The sequence below is a fragment of the Chamaea fasciata genome, unplaced genomic scaffold (genome assembly GCF_029207755.1).
Source record: "Chamaea fasciata isolate MVZ Bird 193981 ecotype frontalis unplaced genomic scaffold, bChaFas1.0.hap1 SCAF_563, whole genome shotgun sequence".
In the NCBI taxonomy this organism is placed as follows: domain Eukaryota; kingdom Metazoa; phylum Chordata; class Aves; order Passeriformes; family Sylviidae; genus Chamaea; species Chamaea fasciata.
In genome coordinates, this window is record NW_027094648.1 from 27,243 (window position 1) to 47,560 (window position 20,318).

Consider the following 20,318-nt stretch of genomic DNA (forward strand, 5'->3'; position numbering starts at 1 on the left):
CTGGCTGTCCCCTAGGTGTCCCTGGAGGTGCCCTGGGTGTCCCCTTGGTGTCCCTGGGGGTGCCCTGGCATTCCCTGGGGTGCCCTGGCTGTCCCCTAGGTGTCCCTGGGGGTGCCCTGGCTGTCCCTGGGGTGCCCTGGCTGTCCCCTAGGTGTCCCTGGGGGTGCCCTGACATTCCCTGGGGTGCCCTGGCTGTGCCCTAGGTGTCCGTGGATGTGCCCTGGCTATCCCCTTGGTGTCCCTGGGGGTGCCGTGGCTTTCCCCTAGGTGTCCCTAGGGTGCCCAGGCTGTCCCCTAGCTGTCCCTGGGGGTGCCCTGGGTGTCCCTGGGGTGCCCTGGCTGTCCCCTAGGTGTCCCTGGGGGTGCCCTGGCTGTCCTTGGGGTGCTCTGGCTGTCCCCTTGGTGTCCCTGGGGGGTGCCATGGCTGTCCCCTAGGTGTCCCTGGGGGTGCCCTGGCTGTCCCTGGGGGTGCCCTGGCTGTCCCCTAGGTGTCCCTGTCTCGCTCGTATCCTCGACTCCGCCTCCGGCGCCATGGTGACACCCCTCCCAGTCTGGACCAGTGTGGCCACACCCCCTCCCCTGGGGCCATTGGACCCATCCCAGTATAGACCAGTAAGGCACCGTGTGCCCACCATCGACCCCCACACGCCTGCCAGTTCATCCCAGTCCACTCCCCGTCCATCCCAGTTCTCTCTGATCACCCTCCCAGTGCTCCCAGTCCATCCCAGTCCCGCAGGTGCTGGTGCTTGTGGGTTGATCAGCTGGTGCCTGTCCGCAACGTGGAGCGGGTCAAACGAGGCCTCAGGGGGAGGGGGGGGGGCGGATTTTGGGGGGTCCTGGGGGTCCCGAGTTGTCCTGGAGGGGTTTGGGGGGTTTTGGGGGGTCTGGGGGGAGTCCTGGGGGCTGCTTTGGGTGTTTTTGGGGAATCTTCGCGAGGTTTGGGCAGCCCATTTGAGGCATCAAAGGAACCTGAGGAGGGTTTTGCGGGCTCCTGGAGGTCGGGGGGGCCCTGGGGGTGGTTTGGGGGGCACTGGGGGGTTCCAGCCCGTGACCCCCCCCGTTTTTGACCCCCCCCCCCGAGCTGTTTCGGTCTCATCGACGCCCTCCTGAAGCCCAAGGGGGGGGTGGGCGCTGGGCCCCCCCTGCTGCCCCCTCCCCTGCCACCCCCGCGACGCCCTGCAGGTGAGGGACCCCCAAAAACCCCTCCCCAGACCCCAAATTCACCCCTGGGACCCCGAAAAACCCCCCAAACCTCTCCCCGGACCCCAAATTCACCCCTGAGGCCCCAAAAAACCCCCAAACCCCTCCCCATGAAACCCAAATCCACCCCTGGGACCCCCCAAAACCTCCCCAGGACCCCAGATCCACCCCGGGACCCCCAAATCCATCCCTTGGACCCCCAAAAACCCCCAAATCCATCCCTGGGACCCCCCAAAACCTCCCTCCAAACCCCAAATTCACCCCTCGGACCTCCAGAATCCTTCCACAGGACCCCTCAGGGGTCGTTCCCCACGAAAAAGTGCGGCAAACGTGAGGGGAGAAAAAGGGCGGGAAACGTGAGGGGAGAAAAAGGGCGGGAAACGTGAGGGGAGAAAAAGGGCGGGATCAAGTGGGGAGATCAGTGGAATATTGGGGGGGGTCAGTGACGCTGAGGGAAGATCAATGGAATATTGGGGGGGCATCAATGACATTGGGGGGGTCAGTGACACTCGGGTGGGGATCAATGATGCTGTGGGGGGGTCGATATCAGAGGTTATCAGAGGAAATCGCCGCCGCCGTCCTCCCGTGCCCAGAGCCCCGGCAGGACCCCAGCGCAGCTCCGGCTGCAGGCGGAGCAGGAGCGGCTCCTGCCGCCCGCAGCGATCCCGGTCCCGATCCCGACCGCAACGCCAGCTTGGGCCTCAGGCCCCGAGACCCACAACCCGCCCGCCGGGGGGGGCCGCACCTCTCGGGAGCCGCAGCCGACACTGACAGGACCCGAACCAGAACGCCCGCTCCCATTCCCGGCCCCGCCTGGCTCCGCGCAGGGCCGCGAGCAACCTCGGCTCGGCTCGGCTCGGCTCAGCTGCGAGGGGCGGGGCGGGGTCGCGGGAAATGGTCCCGCCCCCAAGCCGGGGCGTGCTCGGGGCGGAGCCGGGGCGGGCTCGGGGCGGAGCCGGGGCGGGCTCGGGGCGGATCCGGGGCGGGCTCGGGGCGGAGCCGGGGCGGATCCGGGGCGGGCTCGGGGCGGAGCCGAGGCGGGCTCGGGGCGGAGCCGGGGCGGGCTCTGGGCGGAGCCGGGGCGGGCTCGGGGCGGAGCCGGGGCGGGCTCGGGGCGGGCTCGGGGCGGAGCAGGGGCAGAGCCGGGGCGGGCTCGGGGCGGGGCCGGGGCGGAGCCGGGGCTCTGTGTGGCGGGGCCCGGAGGCAGCCGGGGCCGGGCAGTACCGGGGGCGCGGCTTCAGGGGCGCGGGGCGGGTCCCAAGTGCACGGCGCCGGGACCCCACCGGGGCGTTCCTCACCGAGCCCATAGAGCAGCAGCTACTTCCGCCACCCTTTTGAATCCCCGCGATTGGCGGGCTCGCTGAGGCATCGGCAGTGCTGATTGGACAGCGGGCCCCGGGAACCGCCCCCGCCCCCCGGCCCGCGCTGAGGGCCCGGGGCCTCTGCCCTCAGACCGGCTCCGGCTCCAACCCGGCCCGGGCTCTGCTCCGGTCCCCCCGGCCCGCCCTGAGGGCCCGGGGGCTCTGCGCCGAGACCGGCCTTGCCCCTCCCCGCCTCGCCCTGTAGTAGATTTCTGTTTGGTTTGTGGGAAGAAACAGGTGTGAGAAGTGAGATTTGTGCTGGAGAGGTGCTGCTGGGAAGAAAGGATGGAGTAAATCTGCTCCAAGGATGTGCGATGAAGAATTCAGGGTCAGAGGTGGGCAGTATTTATAAACTGTCTCCATATTTCCCTGTATCTCTGGGTGTTTGGATTGAGCCTGGGATTGTCAGCTATGTTATAAACAAGCCAACCCGGCTACTGAACTCCCAATGAACGTTTGGAAACCCTTGCACAGAAAGACAAGGTAGTAATGATTCCAAAGGAGAAAATGTAAATGAAGGGTAACGATTGCTGGGAAATTTCCTTAGGAATTGTGAACCTCACACAAACGGAATTTAGGAGGTGGAATCCCAGTTTCAGCCTTGGGCACGTGCAGGAGAAGAGGGATCCTTATTCACAGCAAGGAAAGCCCGGTGCCCCAGCGTGTCAGTGCACACAGTGCAATGTCCAGGAAATGAGCAGCAGGGACTGGCAGCAGCTGCAGGTGAGAGCTGTCACAGGCTGATTGAGGGGACAGAGCAGCCCCAGGTGAGAGCTGTCACACTGATGAGGGGACAGAGCAGCCCCAGGTGAGAGCTGTCACACTGATGAGGGGACAGAGCAGCCCCAGGTGAGAGCTGTCACACTGATGAGGGGACAGGTGGAAGCTGTAAAGGATAACGAGGGGGCGGGTCCTGCCAGCACTGCTTTAAGAGGGGAGCCCGAGCTCAGTTTGGCACGGAGCTGCGGGAGGAGAGGGGTTTATGCCGGGCTCCCAGGTGAGGCTCATGGAAGGATGGTGAGTTCATCTCACAGGGGCTGGGGGAGGCCTTGGGCGTGGAACATTACCTCAGGAGGTGCTGAGGGACAAACCTTTGTGCCGAGCAGCAGCAGCACAAAAGGTTGAAATAAGTTTTGGTTTGGCATGTAGTGATGGGATTGGCGTCTATGGTGTGCTAGTGTTATCTAAAGGTTTAAACTTTAATGTTTATTTTTAAAGCTTTAAGTTAATGAATTAATATAGGTTGCAAGACATGGGCTTTTTCCTTTTTATTTGGCTAGCGGGAGGTCTTTAACTTTGGGGGCGCTCTGGGTATATGTTCTGGAGTATTATTGAGGGGATTGGACGTGGGGTTGTTTTTATTATATTCAGTAGTTTGACTGGGGGTGATAAGAGTTGGCTTTTTTTGCTGGAATTTTTTTGGGGTTGTCTGTTTGAAAATTTATGTATTTATGCAGTTAAGTGTAGTGGTGTTTCCGGTGTAACTCTTCAGCTTATGTTATTGTTTGTGTGTTTGAGGTGGTCCACTTGTCTTACGCCCTGACCGATTGGCCAACAGATCTGCTGAGATCATACATCGATGTTTGTTTTATTTCTTGTAGCCGAATAAGAGACAGCAGCCCGGTGACAGCAGGAAATTCCCAGAGGGCGAGGCGGCCTTCTGTGGCACCCGACATGGATTCTCATCCCCAGACGTCCAAGAGATAAGTGGAGGGTTCAGAGCCACAGAGGGGATGAAAGTGGAGTGCTGGGTCAGGACTTGTCAGGAGGGGTTTTTGAGTCAGGTTTGGAGATAGGGATGTCCAAGATGTGCCAATTGAGAGTACAGGTGTACCAGCCCGACCCAAACCCGAAGGAGTAGCCCTAAAGACATGCCCGTTTCCCTGAGTGCGGGTACAGGCAGGAGCCCTTATGCAGGACAATGCCAGAAGGCCTGGCTGCGAGGTGTAGGGCTCTAAAGAAGTTGGGTTTAGAAGGGGGGAGGTGTAGCCACACACACAGAGGCTGAGGTAAAGGACTCAAGGACTAGAGGACACACGGTGAAAACCAGGGGAACAGGCTAGGATACAAGTCAGAGTACAGGTGTAGCGGCCCTCACAGCACTGCTACCAGCACACTTCCCCTGAGAGCAGGTGCAGGCAGCAGCCCTAGTGCAGGAACACACCAGAAGCTCTGACCTGTGCAGACACTGTCAGGCTAGGGCCAGGCAGGAAGCGATAGTGGGGAGCAGGATCCAGCAGGGCTGGGGATAACGGGGGTTTCCCGCCCCACCCACCCTGGGATTCCCTGTCTCTCCGCAGCCGGTGGAAGTGCTCCTGATTTCCCTCTCGAGGCGGCGGTTGGTAAGGCTTCGTGCCTTTTGCCACCGCAAAGAGTTCGGCTCTGTCAGCCTCTGCCCTGTCTCAGGGCCACGTTTCTTAGGGTAGGCAGGGAACAACTGTGGATGTACCTGTCCTGCGTGCGGGACAGCTCTTGGGACCCTAACGGTGCAGAGCGTCCCCGGCTGCAAGGTCTAGGGCTCTGAAGAAGCAGGGTTCAGAAGGGGGGAGGTTACAGTGATGCACACAGAGGCTGAGGTAAAGGACTGAAGGACTAGAGAACACACAGTGAAAATCAGGGGTACAGCCTAGGATACAAGTCAGAGTACAGGTATCCCGGTCCTCACAGTGCTGCTTCCAACACTGTTTCCCTGAGAGCAGGTGCAGGCAGCAATCCTAATGGCAAGGCAATGCCAGAAGTCCTGAGAGGTGCAGGCAGTAACCCTAAGCTAGGGCCAGGCAGGAAGTGACAGTGGTGGGGCCGAGTCCACAGGGTTGAGGTTCACCGGGGATGTCCACCCTGCGTTCCTGTCCTGCTCTAACCGGGGATGCTCACAGCCCTAATGGAGGCCACGGTGGGTGGGCTCAGTGCCAGTAATGCCTCTAAGGCTTTGGCGCTGCGAGCGTCAGCCTCCGAGCTCAGCTGAAGCACGCACGGGGCCCGAGGACCCGGTCCTGCTTAAGAGACGGTGAGTAGCAGAGCTGCTGGTTTTTGGCTGATGTGCAGCTAAGATTATGCTTTGATGTTTGGTTTTCTTTATTGTAGCTGACTAGGAGACAGCAGGCAAGTGACAGGAGGAATTTCCCAGAGGCATAGGCGGCCTTCTTTGGGACCCAGCGTGGATTCACCTCCCCAGACATCTGAGAGATAAGTGGAGGGCTCGGAACTAGGGAGAGGATGAAAGCGGGGTGCCAGGGCAGGGGTCAGCGGGAGGGATTTTTTGAGTCGGGTTTGGAGATGGGGATGTCCCAGATGTGACCCCTTAGGCTACAATAAGGGAAAGTCTCATTCTGGATCACAGTGCTGAGGTGTGCAGGGCAGAGCAGTCCCAGGGTGTGTTGTGTCTGTTGTGCACTTTGTGTCTTTTGGGTGTCTTGTCTTTTCCTTTAGTCTTTTCAGGCGCCTGTCAAAACCTCTGGCATCAGTCTTAGCATTTCTGATCTCTGTGCTCCTCAGCCAGGTGCCTTTGTCTCAGCTGCTCGGACACTCATCAGAATCCATCTCTCTTCACAAGCATCCAGTCCGATGCCTTTTCAGGTCTTGTTCTGAGCTGTACTGACAGCCGTGCACCGCCCTGATCCATTCCGGCGGGTTAGGTCTTGTGAGAATGCAAAGACAGGTCGAGGATTCTGACCGTAGGGTTCTCGGGCATCCATCTCTGCATTTCTTGGGATAAGTCATCCCGATGGCATCTTGTTCCTGCAGGGTTCTCTGAGCCTGGCCAGCTCACCTTCCTTCTCACCTCGGTCATCTCATTCCGAGTTCTCTGGACCCTCAGGGTCATTCTTCTTGCCCAGAGTTTTCTGTCCCTGTTGCGTCCCCTCGTTTGTCCTGTGCTGTGTCACGGGTGTTGGTGTGTGTTTGGCCGGGAGCTGCTCTGCCTTGATGCTCAGTCTGGGTGTAGGGGTACGAGGGTAATAGTGCCGGGGGCTTGAAATTTGTGATGTGGGGTGTAGTTAGACTGTAGAGGGTATTCCTAGATTGCCACAAGATGTGTGGAGCTGTCAAGGTATCCTGCAGCACTCTGACTTTTGTCCGAACTTTCTTTCAGATGCAGAGGGATGAAATCTGTGGCAGAGCCCCCCAGTCTGGGTGAGGGGCTCCCCTGAGAAGGTCAGTCACTGTTTTGATTTGCAGGGGAGGTGTAAATGATGGCTGTGTTACATCTCTGTTCTTTGTCTTTATTTTTAGGTGGTAAAGCCGGATCTCAGCAGTCAAGCTGACGTGGGCGAGGTGAGCAGCGATGGGTGGACAGAAGCAGTTGCTATTGTTCAAGCCTCACTCGCTGGTGCAACTCTAAGCCTCCGTTCTTGTGTGTTTTAGGGAGTCCACTCGCAGGAGGCCGAGCTCCCCTCTCACCAACGGGACGACAGACCCGGGTCACCTCACCCGTGAGCCCTCCGGGAGCATTCCAGGAGTCTGTGATGGAGCCTTGATCTTCTCCTTGTGAAGGCCCCATCCAGGTAGGCTTGGATAACGGGCGAGGAGTTGAGGTGAGTCAGGGAGGAGAAGGAGGGATGGTCCCCTCAAGTTCCAGCGCTGCCACGTCACCTTGTCTGCTCTTTACCCAGGCAGACCCTGCGACGCCGGCGTTGGCCTCTGAGCGCAGCTGAAGCACGGGGCCGAGGACACGGGCAAGCTTAGGAGACAGTGAGTAGCAGAATTGTCGGGTTTTGGGTGATGGGCTGCCAAGATTATGCTTTGATGTTTGGTTTTCTTTATTGTAGCTGTGTAGGAGACAACAGCCCAGCAACAGCAGGAATTTCCCTGAGGGAGAGGCGGCCTTCTTTGCCACCCAGCGTGGATTCACCTCCCTAGACGTCCAAGAGATAAGTGGAGGGCTCGGAGCCAGGGAGGGCTTGAAAGCGGGGTGTGGGATCAGGGGCCACCGGGAGGGATTTTTTGAGTCATTTTTGGTGACAGGGATGTCCAAGAAGTGACCGCTTAGGCTACAGAAAGTCTCATTCTGGATCAGAGTGCCGAGGTGTGCCGGGCAGAGCAGTCCTGGTGTGTGTTGTGTCACTTGTCTGTTGTGCACTCTGTCTGTTTGGTGTCTTGTCTTTTCCTTTTGTCCTTTGAGGGGCCTATCAAAACCCCTGGCATCAGTCTTAGCATTTCTGATCTCTGTGCTCCTCAGCCAGGTGCCTTTGTCTCAGCTGCTCGGACACTCATCAGAATCCATCTCTCTTCACAAGCATCCAGTCCGATGCCTTTTCAGGTCTTGTTCTGAGCTGTACTGACAGCCGTGCACCGCCCTGATCCATTCCGGCGGGTTAGGTCTTGTGAGAATGCAAAGGCAGGTAGAGGATTCTGACCGTAGGATTCTCGGGCATCCATCTCTGCATTTCTTGGGATAAGTCATCCCGATGGCATCTTGTTCCTGCAGGGTTCTCTGAGCCTGGCCAGCTCACCTTCAGTCTCACCTCGGTCATCTCATTCCGAGTTCTCTGGACCCTCAGGGTCATTCTTCTTGCCCAGAGTTTTCTGTCCCTGTTGTGTCCCCTCGTTTGTCCTGTGCTGTGTCACGGGTGTTGGTGTGTGTTTGGCCGGGAGCTGCTCTGCCTTGATGCTCAGTCTGGGTGTAGGGGTACGAGGGTAATAGTGCTGGGGGCTTGAAATTTGTGATGTGGAGTGTAGCAGGGCTGTCGAGGGTATTCCTAGATTTCCACAAGATATGTGGAGCTGTCAAGGTATCCTGCCGCACTCTGACTGTTGTTCTGACTTTCTTTCAGATGCAGGTGGATGAAATCTGTGGCAGAGCCCCCCATCCTGGGTGAGGGGGCTCCCCTGAGAAGGTCGGTCACTGTTTTGATTTGCAGGGGAGCTGTAAATGGTGGCCGTGTTACAGCTCTGTTCTTTGTCTTTATTTTTAGACCAGACCCTGCGACGCCGGCGTTGGCCTCTGAGCGCAGCTGAAGCACAGGGCCGAGGACACAGGCAAGCTTAGGAGACAGTGAGTAGCAGAATTGCTGGTTTCTGGCTGATGTGCTGCTAAGAGCACAGGGTCACGTTTAGTTCTCTTTATTGTAGCTGACGAGGAGACACCAGCCTGGTCACAGCAGGAATTTCCCCGAGGGAGAGGCAGCCTTCTTTGGGACCCGGCGTGGATGCACCTCCCCAGACATCTGAGAGATAAGTGGAGAGCTCAGAGCCGTAGAGGGCATGAAAGAAGAGTGTGGGGTCACTAGCAAGGTTTTTTGAGTCAGGTTTGAAGACAGGGATGTCTAAGCTGTGACCCCTTAGGTTTCATCCAGGGAGAGTCTCATTCTGGATCACAGTGCCGAGGTGTGCAGGGCAGAGCAGTCCTGGTGTGTGTTGTGTCTGTTGTGCACTCTGTGTCTTGGGTGTCTTGTGTGTGCTGTCTTTTCCCTTAGCCCTTCAGGGGCCTGTCAAAACCTCTGGCATCAGTCTTAGCATTTCTGATCTCTGTGCTCCTCAGCCAGGTGCCTTTGTCTCAGCTGCTCGGACACTCATCAGAATCCATCTCTCTTCACAAGCATCCAGTCCGATGCCTTTTCAGGTCTTGTTCTGAGCTGTACTGACAGCCGTGCACCGCCCTGATCCATTCGGCGGGTTAGGTCTTGTGAGAATGCAAAGACAGGTCGAGGATTCTGACCGTAGGGTTCTCGGGCATCCATCTCTGCATTTCTTGGGATAAGTCATCCCGATGGCATCTTGTTCCTGCAGGGTTCTCTGAGCCTGGCCAGCTCACCTTCCATCTTACCTCGGTCATCTCATTCCGAGTTCTCTGGACCCTCAGGGTCATTCTTCTTGCCAGAGTTTTCTGTCCCTGTTGTGTCCCCTCGTTTGTCCTGTGCTGTGTCACGGGTGTTGGTGTGTGTTTGGCCTGGAGCTGCTCTGCCTTGATGCTCAGTCTGGGTGTGGGGGTAATAGGATAATAGTGCTGGGGGCTTGAAATTTGTGATGTGGGGTGTAGTTAGACTGTAGAGGGTATTCCTAGATTGCCACAAGATGTGTGGAGCTGTCAAGGTATCCTGCAGCACTCTGACTTTTGTCCCAACTTTCTTTCAGATGCAGAGGGATGAAATCCGTGGCAGAGCCCCCCATCCTGGGTGAGGGGCTCCCCTGAGAAGGTCGATCGCTATTCAAGGTGAGAGTCACATATTTCACATTTTTTGGCACTCCAGTGCAGGCCACCTGCATTTACAGCTTGAAACAGGTGAGTCCCTTGGTAACCCCTGGGCAGCAGCTGGAGCCTGCTCCGGGCTGGGCTGAGGGAGCAAACACTTGTGGCTGACACAGCTCCACACTGGGGGTACTTGGGAAAACACCTGCCTTGTCCTGGATTGTTTTTTTTTTTGAGCTTTTGACAAGGTTTTAGTCATCACCTTGGTAAAAATAAATGGTAAGGACTGAAGACATGAGAGGCTGGCAGGTTATATGCACGAAAGACAACTTTTTTTTTCTTAAATATTTGTGCAACCTATATCTTAATTTTGAGACTCTTTTTTGGTCAACTTTATTGTAAAACCCCCTTATTTTCAAGTTAGCTGCTTCAATAATGAATTTGTTTTACAAATACCCGCTAATGTCCGAAGGTTAAAGCACTAACACCAACATCCCACCTCTTTTATTTTTGCAGCAAAATTTTATCTTTACTAAACTTGAAACTTGATGTTTTTGCAGGTAGTAAGTTAAAGAAGGTGTTTATCTGCCCATCACTGATAGTCAGGGTCATGAAGAAATTGCTCTAGTGTTCTAAAATAAATGCAGATTTTTAGGCCTCTCCCATTCTCTCTGACTAGCAGCATGTGAATTGATTTTTGATCTCCTTTCTGTTGGTGTCTGTGGGTTTTAAGCTGCATGGAGAAGGTGTCTGTGGACATGGCACCCAGGGAATGGTGCTGGGAAGGGCAGGATGGAAAGGAGCTGCTCAGGAATCCAGAGCAGCAGTGGAGTGGGAGCTGGTGCTGCTGCCTCAGTCACACCCTCCTGGACAGTCTGTGCAGTGATAATATTCCTACTTTCCTTCCTGAACCTGGGGTTGGAGGAGAACATGAGTCTTGGCATTGTTGGAAAGGGGAACTCCAGGGAAAAACTGCTGTTTGTGTCCTCAGAGAGCAGTGGGAAGAGCCTGGGAGAAATCCTGGCTGGCTGAGGGATCCTTGTGTCCCCTCAGGAATAAATCCCTGCGTCTCCTCAGACCTGCTGGTTTGCAGTAGAGTTTGGGCACCTTTCGCTGCAGCTGTGGTTCTTAATAACTGGAAGTCCATGGATTGCTGGGCGATTCCCATAAGTTCTCCTATTTTGTAGGAGCTGCACGGTGAGGTCAGCATTCTGATGGAGGCCCTGGCACAGCTGCCAAGGGCAAGGAACGTGGAGCATCCCGGGGCTTCTCCCACCCGAGTTTCTCCCGGAGCGTGCTGCGTGTCATGCCGGATGTTTAACCCGGGTTTGGGGTGTTCTCCTGCAGTCCCAGCTCTGACTGCTGCCCCCGAGCCCCGGCCTTGCTCGGTCCCAGCACTGAACCTGGCAGGTGGGTGTGCTTTTCCAGCCCTTTAATCCCACGGGCAATCCCAGATTCCCGGAGCTCCCCGAGGCACAGCCTGGCCTCCCTCCCTGGGAGCTGCATTTCAGTCTGCCTGGACCAAGGCCATCCTGTTTGAGACTTTATTCCTGTTGCTTTTCCTCTTCCAGGTTGTGGGCAAAAAGGAGAGAGCCAGTAGGAAGTGAAGCCACTGGAAGGCCTTATCCCAGTCCAAGGTTGGATAGGAGTAACTGGACCTGTTGAATTCCCACTTCCCTTTAAATTAGAGCAGAGGAAGCAGATTTTAAATCATCATTCCATGAACTTTCACCAACTTCATGACTCTTGCAAAAGTTTTCAATGTTAGAAATTCCTGAGCTTGTTTTCCAGGCAAGCTTGGATTTAGATGTTATTCCTTCCTTTTATTTGAAGGAATAACTCTGATTTTCTCTCTGATTTTAGTAAGGGAATATTTATTTATTCCAATTTTCCATCCTAATTGGAATTTTTGCACCTTGTAGAGCACATTTCCAAGGAAATTTACCCAATTAATGTTGGTAAATCAGGAATTGTCCAGCACCATCTCCACAAAATTCTGTGAATTCCCAAGAAAACGTTGAAGTATTTATTTGCCATGATTCATCTCTTTGTAAAGTTCAATTTACTGCATTTTTAATTACATAAATGCCATTAAAACCTGAATCCAGGCCTAGCTGCTGTTCCTTGGACACAAGGGGCTGGTTCTTTCCTACCTTGGCACATTTGGGTGTTTGTCCAAAATGAGCTTCCCACTAAAATAGAATTTGTTTCCAAGCAAAAGTGGGAATTGTCTAGAAAACCTTCTGTTCTGGGGGGCACTGGGTTTGTTTCCCTTATTGCTGCATAATTGAGGAAAGCCATGGTGCTTTTTTAGGCAGTGGCAGGAGGTGAAAGCTGCATTTATTTAATTTTGTATTTTATTTCTTGTTATTTTTGTATTTTTATGCTCTTTTGTTGTGGTTTCTCATGTTGCGTTTTGTGGTTTTTCAAACCTTTTTCTTCCGTTTTTTAATTTTTATATTTCTTTCTTTAGCTATTTATTTACTTGTTAAAACTACTTTTAGTTTTTTATTTTAATTTTTTGTTTAAATTTTTTTTCCACTTTTTTGTTACTTTGAAATTTTTTTCTTTTGGTATTTTAATTTTATTTATTATTTTCTATAGTTTTGGTTTATTTTTTCATATTTTCTTTGTTCCTTTTTTTTTTTCCCCCATACTCTTTCTTCCCCCGGGCGCCTGGGGGTTTGGCTGTTGGCAAGAAAGATGAGAAATGACCTCCGTGCCCGCTGGACGTCGGGATGTCACAGAGAGCGCAGTTGGCAAAAGCTCTGTATTTTCTGCTCCATAAAACTCCTGAAGGGAGAAAGCTGTGACCACCGTGGTGCCGTTTTTTCCTTCCCAGCCCCGACCAGGTCTCCTCCTACCCGTGCACAGTGTTACCAGCAGCAGCCTGCTGTCCAGGCTGTCGAGGCGCATTTCAGAGGGGGCAATAAAAACAAAGTAGACGTTTTATTTTGAACTCTCCGACCCTGCTTGTTTATTAGCAAAGAACTCCAAAACAAAGCGAACAAAAAAAGAAAACCCACAAACTAAACTCCCCCGCAACCCACCAAAAAAAAACCATAGAGAAAGAGAAAACATGCCCATATTATTTGAATAAAGATTAAAACTTTACCCCTTAGAAAACCAGGCTCATTTAATTCAAATTAATTGTGTTTCTGATGTGTTAGGTTAATGAATTCATCTAGTGTAAAATATCGTTTAAAATATAAACAAACGAATTAAAAAATAATGAAAAAGAAAAATAACAAAAAGTATAGGATATGAAAAATAATATAAATAATAAATACACAATATATTATTACATACTACACGTTTTATAAATATATATAATATACATAATATAAACATCTATAATGTACATAATCATGATATTTCAATGAAATGTATTATTATTTATAACATTACATAATAAATAATAAATTATTTTATATATAACTTTCTATACTTAATATATATAATAAATATAATAGTATAATAAACATAATACATGATGTATAATGTACATAATATAAAAGCTGAATTGTAATGATTAATGTAAATATCAGAATCACAAAGATAAAAAATATTGAAATAGAGCCTGAACGAAAGGCTTTTTTGTTTCGGTCTGGTTGCTGGCAGGGTTCTCGCAGGTGTGCTCGGGGGTCTTTTGGGCCATTTATTCCGGAGGCTGTTCGGAAGGGCATTTCTGGGCACGTTCGTTTATGGCTCCGCTCCGCGCCGCCGCGCGGCAGTGCTGCCACCCTGTGGGCAGAGAGCGGTAGTGCAGCTTCCCCCCGCCCGGCCCGCCCGATCTGTGCGGCAATGCTGCCACCGTGTGGGCAAACAGCGGTAGTGCAGCTGTCCCTCCCGCCCGTCCCGCCTGATCTGTGCGGCAATGCTGCCACCCTGTGGGCAAAGAGCGGTAGTGCAGCTGTCCCTCCCGCCCGTCCCGCCTGATCTGTGCGGCAATGCTGCCACCCTGTGGGCAAAGAGCGGTAGTGCAGCTGTCCCCCATGACCGTCCCGCCGGAGCCGTGCGGCAGTGCTGCCACCCTGTGGGCAAAGAGCGGTAGTGCAGCTGTCCCCCCCCCGCCCGTCCCCGACGCGCGTGGCAGCCCCGCATTGTGAGCTCGGGGGCGGCGCTGCCGCCCGCCCGCCCGCAGCTCGGGGCCGAAAGGGAGGGAAAAAGGCAAGGAGCCCGGGCGCGTGGCAGCCGGCTGCCTGCGCGCGCCACCCGGACCCCGGAGCCGTCCGGGCGCGCTTTTCCGCGGCGTCTGCGGGTGTGCGGACACGGGATGGGGGCGCAGCGGCGCCGCGGGCGGCAGTCCATTGAGTCAGGCGCTTGTGTGAGCGGCCGAGGGGGCATTTTAGTGGGTTCCACTACCAAGATGGCGGCGAGACGCGAGGCGCCTGACCTTCTAAAAAGGGCGGCCAAAAGGGCGGGAAAAATAAGGACCCTATAGGTGATTATGCAGCTGCCTGCACAAAACCCCGACTACGGCGCCGCCCGGGGGCAATTTTCCGCGGCGTTTCCAGGTGTGGGGACACGAGCCGTGTGCTCAGTCGCGCCGCGTCCGCGTTCAGATTCGTTGATTTAGTCAGGCGTCTGCGTAAACACCTGGCGGAGGCCTATGCCGAGCCGCAAAGAACATGGCGGCCGGGACGGAAGTGGCCTCAGGAGCAACCAAGATGGCGGCAAGAGAAAGCGGAAGTCACACGTCGCCCCTCACAAAATGGCGCCGAAGCGCGAGGCGCCCGACCTTCCAAAAAAGGCGGCCAAAAGGGCGGGAAAAAATAAGGACTCTATAGGCATTTAGCCAGACGCCTGCACAAAAACCCCGACTACGGCGCTGCCCGGGCGCAATTTTCCGCGGCGTTTCCAGGTGTGCCGACACGGGCCGTGTGCTCAGTCGCGACGCGCTTGCGTTCGGATTCGTGGATTTAGTCAGGCGTCTGTGTAAACACCTGGCGGAGGCCTATGCCGAGCCACAAAGAACATGGCGGCCGGGACGGAAGTGGCCTCAGGAGCAACCAAGATGGCGGCAAGGAAAAGCGGAAGTCACGCGTCGCCCCTCACAAAATGGCGCCGAGGCGCGAGGCGCCCGACCTTCCAAAAAGGGCGGCCAAAAGGGCGGGAAAAAATAAGGACCCTGTAGGCGTTTACGCAGATGCCTGCACAAAAACCCCGACTACAGCGCCGCCCGGGCGCAATTTTCCGCGGCGTTTCCAGGTGTGCAGACACCGGCCATGTGCTCATCCGCGCCGCCTCCGGGTTCGGATTCGTGGATTTAGTCAGGCGTCTGTGTAAACACCTGCCGGGGGCCTTAGCGGTGCCGCAAAAAAGATGCCGGCGGGACCGGAAGTGGCCTCAGACGCAACCAAGATGGCGGCAAGGAAGGGCGGAATGCTCGTGGGGCTCATCGCGGCCGAAAATCACCGAGTGCAGCTCACACCCTGCAATGGCAAAAGCTGTTTTATTAAAACTCAGCCGAGAATTTTCCTCTTATTTCCAGGTCACAGGATATACTGAGCCTGAGAGGGATCCTAAAATCTGACTCTCAAGCAGACGGACCGTTTGAGAATCGAACTCAGCACCTTGGCATTACCCGGACTCTGCTCCAAGCAGCTGAACCAATCTCTGCATTATGGGGATGGACCTCCATAGGATGGCAACGCTTGGCCCCACTAAGGTAAGTGCAGTGCCGCCTTCTCTGCCAAAGCTGCTTCACACACCAGCCCCTGGAATGGCTCGAGGGCAGAACTGGCTGGCAGGTCACGACAGCACAAAGCTCTTCCAGTGACGCTGATTTCCTGTCCTTTCCAGGATTTACTCAACAGCTGCCGTAAAAGTACTTACACAAAGTCTCTTTCTGGGCGGAAAAGAGCAGGACAAGTCCTGAGGCTTCCCTTCTTCCACGGCCAAAGTTCTGGAGAGAGGCAGGGCCGGTCCCACCCGCACAGGGGCGTTTCCTGCAGGTGAGTGTTGCCGGGCCAAACTGATGGCAGCTGCTGAGGCCGGGGCTGCTTTTCTGGCCGGAGGCCTCGGTGCCCCCCCGTGCCACCTGCAGTGTCCCTCGGGGTTTCCTGCAGGTGTCCCGGGTGCCCGGAGGCGCAGGGAGGAAGGAGGCCGGCAGCCCCAGCGGGGCCAGCAGCCCTGGGATGATGTGCAGGGGAGGAGCTGTGCCTGCGGGGCCCCGCCCGTGGCAGCGGCGGCCAAACGCAGGGCCCGGGGCCGGGCTCGGGGCTGGCACGGACACGGCCCCGGGGCTGCCGCGGCTCCTCGGCCAGGGGCTGCTCCCACCGGGCACGGGGAGATGCTGCAGCCCGGACAGAGGCACCCACAGCCCAAGAGCTCCCCAGGGAACAGCTGGCATTGCCCGGGAACGGCGGCTCGGGCTGTCTGCAGAGGGGCTCAGACAGCAATTCCCACCTCCCGGAGCTCCCACACAGTTGCCAGGGATGTCCTGGCCACCCCAAATCCCCTCCCTTTCAGCCTGAGGACATCACCCATCGGCAGCATTAAAGCCAAGGTGCTCCTCCCTCACAGAAATTAAATCCAGAGCAACGGCCCTCGGAGATGCCTCAAAATCAAAGGTTTGAGTGGGATGGAGTTTCGTTTGGATGAAGTCTGGACTTTTCCAGGGAGCCAGCCGGAGTGCAGAAGTGATGGAAAGCTTTTGCAGGTGGGTCCCACTGGAGGTGTGCTGAAGGCAGGGATGGGCATCCCTTGCCTGAGGGAAAGGCACTTGCAGAGGCCACTGCTGGGGCTCGGAAAGGAGCTGAGCTCCTACAGGGAGCTGTGTCCTCCCGAGGGCACAGGGGCTGCCTCAGCACAGGCCGGCCAGTGCCTTCTCCTGCTCTGAAACATCACCTGGAGCCCGAGCTCAGGGGGTGGCTGAATTCCAGGGAAATCTGACAGGTGACCCCCAGGGGATGAGGGTTAGAATTAACCAAATCTATGGAATAAAAACCTATCCTGTCCCCATCCTGCTGAGCTTCCTTGGAAGCTCTGCTGGTTCCTGACACATCTGGCATTCAAGCAGCAGCTCTGCGTGGGAATATCCATGCTCTGTGAGGCACTGTGAGGTTATTGCAGCAGGAACTGAGCAGGGAATTCGGGGCCGTGGGTATAATTCATCTAAACTAGCAAAGGTGACAGTGAACCCCAAATCTGGGCACCACACAGAGAACAATCTTTGTGCTGCCCTGTCAGCTCAAGCCCCTGGGCTGGGAAGTTTTGGGAGTCAAACATATGGAATGATAAAAGTCACAGCAACTGGTGTCACCCTGAGGGACAGTCCAAGTCCCAGACAATTCCTCTGCAGTCCCCTGGGGGGGAAAACACCCTCTGTCTGCCAGGAGCCCTGACTCTGTTTCTCCTATCAGCTGTGTTGGGCTTTAAGAACTTGAAATAACTTTGAAGCCAAAGAAATCACCTTTTCCTTTTGGTTTGATTGTGTTTTTTTGTTGTTTTTTTTTTTTTTTTTTTTTTCTTTCAGATGCTGGACTTGCTTCTGTGGATGTGTGCTGAGCTCTGGCTGCAGGGGACTGTCAGGCCTGAATGGCTGTGAGTTTGTGTTCTTCTCGCTGGGGAAGCAGAAATAATTATTAATTAGACTGGCAGAAATGTTTTCAGAAACCTTTCCCCTTTCCTGCCCTTTGCTGGTGGATCTTCTCTTTCTGCCTTTGACTTTACAAAGCTGTTCCCTGATGTCAATTCCCCTGCCTGAATTCCTTGCAGCTCCTAGCTGGGAAAAACTGGGATGATGTCCTAGGGATGTTCTTAGGGGAGGACAGAGGTGAGATTTTTGCCTGTATTTTTCTAATATTTTCTAAAATTTCAGGGAGCTGCTCCTGCTCCTGCCCCTAATCCTGCTGCTGCTGCACAAGTGGAGCCTTGTCAGCGAAGACCTGCATCTGCAGGAGGCCCCGCAGGCCCTGGCTGGGAAGTGCCAAAACAAAGAAGTGATCAGTAAGTGCTGAACTGCTTCCAGAAGGGCATATTTTGTTGCAGCCGTTACAGACCAACCGTGTGGTGCTGGTGACTTTGTGTGAGTTGCTTTATTAAAGCCAATCGTTGGTAAGGGTTTTGAGCCTGCCTTGGAGAGCACTTGGAGCTCTGGGTGCCCTGGCTTTCCCCTAGGTGGCCCTGGGGGCGCCCTGGCTGTCCCCTAGGTGTCCCTGGGGTGCTCTGGCTGTCCCTGGGGTTGCCCTGGCTGTCCCCTAGGTGTCCCTGGAGTGCCCTGGCTGTCCCCTAGGTGTCCCTTGGGGTCCACGGGCTGTCCACTAGGTGTCCTTGGGGGGACCTGACTGTCCCTGGGATGCCCTGGCTGTCCCCTAGGTGTCCCTTGGGGTCCACGGGCTGTCCACTAGGTGTCCCTTGGGGGGACCTGACTGTCCCTGGGGTGCCCTGGCTGTCTCTTAGGTGTCCCTGGGGGTGCCCTGCCTGTCCCCTAGGTGTCCCAGGGCTGCCCTGGCTGTCTTTTAGGTGTCCCTGGGGGTGGCCTGACTGTCCCCTAGGGGTACCTTGTCTGTCCCTGGGGGGGCCCTGGCTGTCTTCCTAGGTGTCCCTGGGGGTGCCCTGGCTGTCCCTGGGGATACCCTGGTGTCCCTGAGAGGGCCCTGGCTGTCCCCTAAGTGTCCCTGGGGGTGCTCTGGTGTCCCTGGGGATGCCCTGGCTGTCCCCTAGCTGTCCCTGGGGGTGCCCTGGGTGTCCCTGGGGTGCCCTGGCTGTCCCCTAGGTGTCCCTGGGGGTGCCCTGGCTGTCCCTGGTGTGCCCTAGCTGTCCCCTACGTGTCCCTGGGGGTGCCCTGGGGTGCTCTAGGGGTGCCCCGGCTGTCCCTGGGGGTGCCCAGGCTGTCACCTAGGGGTCCCTGGGGGTACCCTGGCTGTCCCCTATGTGTCCCTGGGGGCGCCCTGGCTGTCCCCTAGGTGTCCCTGGGGTGCCGTGGCTGTCCCCTTGGTGTCCCTCGGGGTGCCCTTGCTGGCCCCTAGGTGTCCCTGGAGGTGCCCTGGCTATCCCCTTGGTGTCCCTGGGGGTGCCCTGGCTGTCCCTTAGATGTCCCTGGGGGTGCCCTGGCTCTCCTTGGGGAGCCCTGGCTGTCCCTTATGTGTCCCTGGGGGTGCCCAGGGTGTCCCTGGGGTGCCTTGCTGTCCCCTAGGTGTCCCTGGGGGTGCCCTGCCTGTCCCCTAGGTGTCCCTTGGGGTGTCCTGGCTGTCCCCTAGGTGTCCCTGGGGGTGTCCTGGCTGTCCCTGGGGGTCCCTGGCTGTCCCATAGGTGTCCCTAGGGGTGCCTTGTCTGTCCCTGGGGGGGCCCTGGGGGGGCCCTGGGTGTACCCTGGTGTCCCTGGGAGGGCCCTGGCTGTCCCCTAAGTGTCCCTGGGGGTGCTCTGGTGTCCCTGGGGATGCCCTGGCTGTCCCCTAGCTGTCCCTGGGGGTGCCCTGGGTGTCCCTGGGGTGCCCTGGCTGTCCCCTAGGTGTCCCTGGGGTGCCGTGGCTGTCCCCTTGGTGTCCCTGGGGGTGACCTGCCTGTCCCCTAGGTGTCCCTGGAGGTCCCCTGGCTGTCCTCTTGGTGTCCCTGGGGGTGCCCTGGGTGTCCCTGGGGTGCCCTGGCTGTCCCCTAGGTGTCCCCGGGGATGCCCTGGCTATCCCTGGGGGGGCCCTGGCTGTCCCTGGGGTGCCCTAGCTGTCCCCTAGGTGTCCCTGGGGGTGCCCTGGCTGTCCCCTTGGTGTCCCTGGGGTACCCTGGCTGTCCCTTAGATGTCCCTGGGGGTGCCCTGGCTCTCCTTGAGGTGCCCTGGCTGTCCCTTATGTGTCCCTGGGGGTGCCCAGGGTGTCCCTGGGGTGCCCTAGCTGTCCCCTAGGTGTCCCTGGGGGTGCCCTGGCTGTCCCCTAGGGGTACCTTGTCTGTCCCTGGGGGGGCCCTGGCTGTCTTCCTAGGTGTCCCTGGGGGGCCCTGGCTGTCCCCTAGGTGTCCTTGGGGTGCCTTGCTGTCCCCAAGGCGTCCCTGGGGTGCCCTGGCTGTCCCTGGGGGTCCCTGGGGTTGCCTTCCCTGTCCCCTAGGTGTCCCTGGGGTGCCCTGGCTGTCCCCTCGGTGTCCCTGGGGGTGCCCTGGCTGTCCCTTAGGTGTCCCTGGGGGATCCCTGGCTATCTGTGGGGTGCCGTGGCTGCCTCTGGGGTGCCCTTGATGTCCCCTAGGTGTCCCTGGGGTGCCCTGAGTGTCCCTGTGGGTGCCCTGGCTGTCCCCTAGGTGTCCCTGGGGTGCCCTGGTTGTCCTTTAGGTGTCCCTGGGGGTGCCCTGGCTGTCCCCTAGGTGTCCCTGCCTCGCTCGTATCCTCGACTCCGCCTCCGGCGCCATGGTGACACCCCTCCCAGTCTGGACCAGTGTGGCCACACCCCCTCCCCTGGGGCCATTAGACCCATCCCAGTACAGACCAGTAAGGCACCGTGTGCCCACCATGGACCCCCACACGCCTGCCAGTTCGTCCCAGTCCACTCCCCGTCCATCCCAGTTCTCTCTGATCACCCTCCCAGTGCTCCCAGTCCATCCCAGTCCCGCAGGTGCTGGTGCTTGTGGCTTGATGAGCTGGTGCCTGTCCGCAACGTGGAGCGGGTCAAATGAGGCCTCAGGGGGAGGGGGGGGCGGATTTT

General features: G+C 56.5%; 3 long non-coding RNA genes across 3 annotated transcripts; all 3 read left to right on the forward strand.

Moving 5' to 3' along the window:
- The first annotated feature begins 7,924 nt into the window (after positions 1-7,924).
- On the forward strand, positions 7,925-9,006 carry LOC136305670 (uncharacterized). The gene is made up of 3 exons (XR_010725393.1): positions 7,925-8,395; positions 8,474-8,553; positions 8,631-9,006. It is a non-coding gene; the product is annotated as an uncharacterized lncRNA (long non-coding RNA).
- A 312-nt stretch (positions 9,007-9,318) lies between these two features.
- Positions 9,319-12,639, forward strand: LOC136305669 (uncharacterized). The gene is made up of 4 exons (XR_010725392.1): positions 9,319-9,711; positions 10,875-11,097; positions 11,259-11,324; positions 12,391-12,639. It is a non-coding gene; the product is annotated as an uncharacterized lncRNA (long non-coding RNA).
- Positions 12,640-15,218: 2,579 nt separating this feature from the next.
- On the forward strand, positions 15,219-16,302 carry LOC136305671 (uncharacterized). Its single transcript, XR_010725394.1, has 3 exons — positions 15,219-15,358; positions 15,493-15,644; positions 16,216-16,302. It is a non-coding gene; the product is annotated as an uncharacterized lncRNA (long non-coding RNA).
- Positions 16,303-20,318: the final 4,016 nt, after the last annotated feature.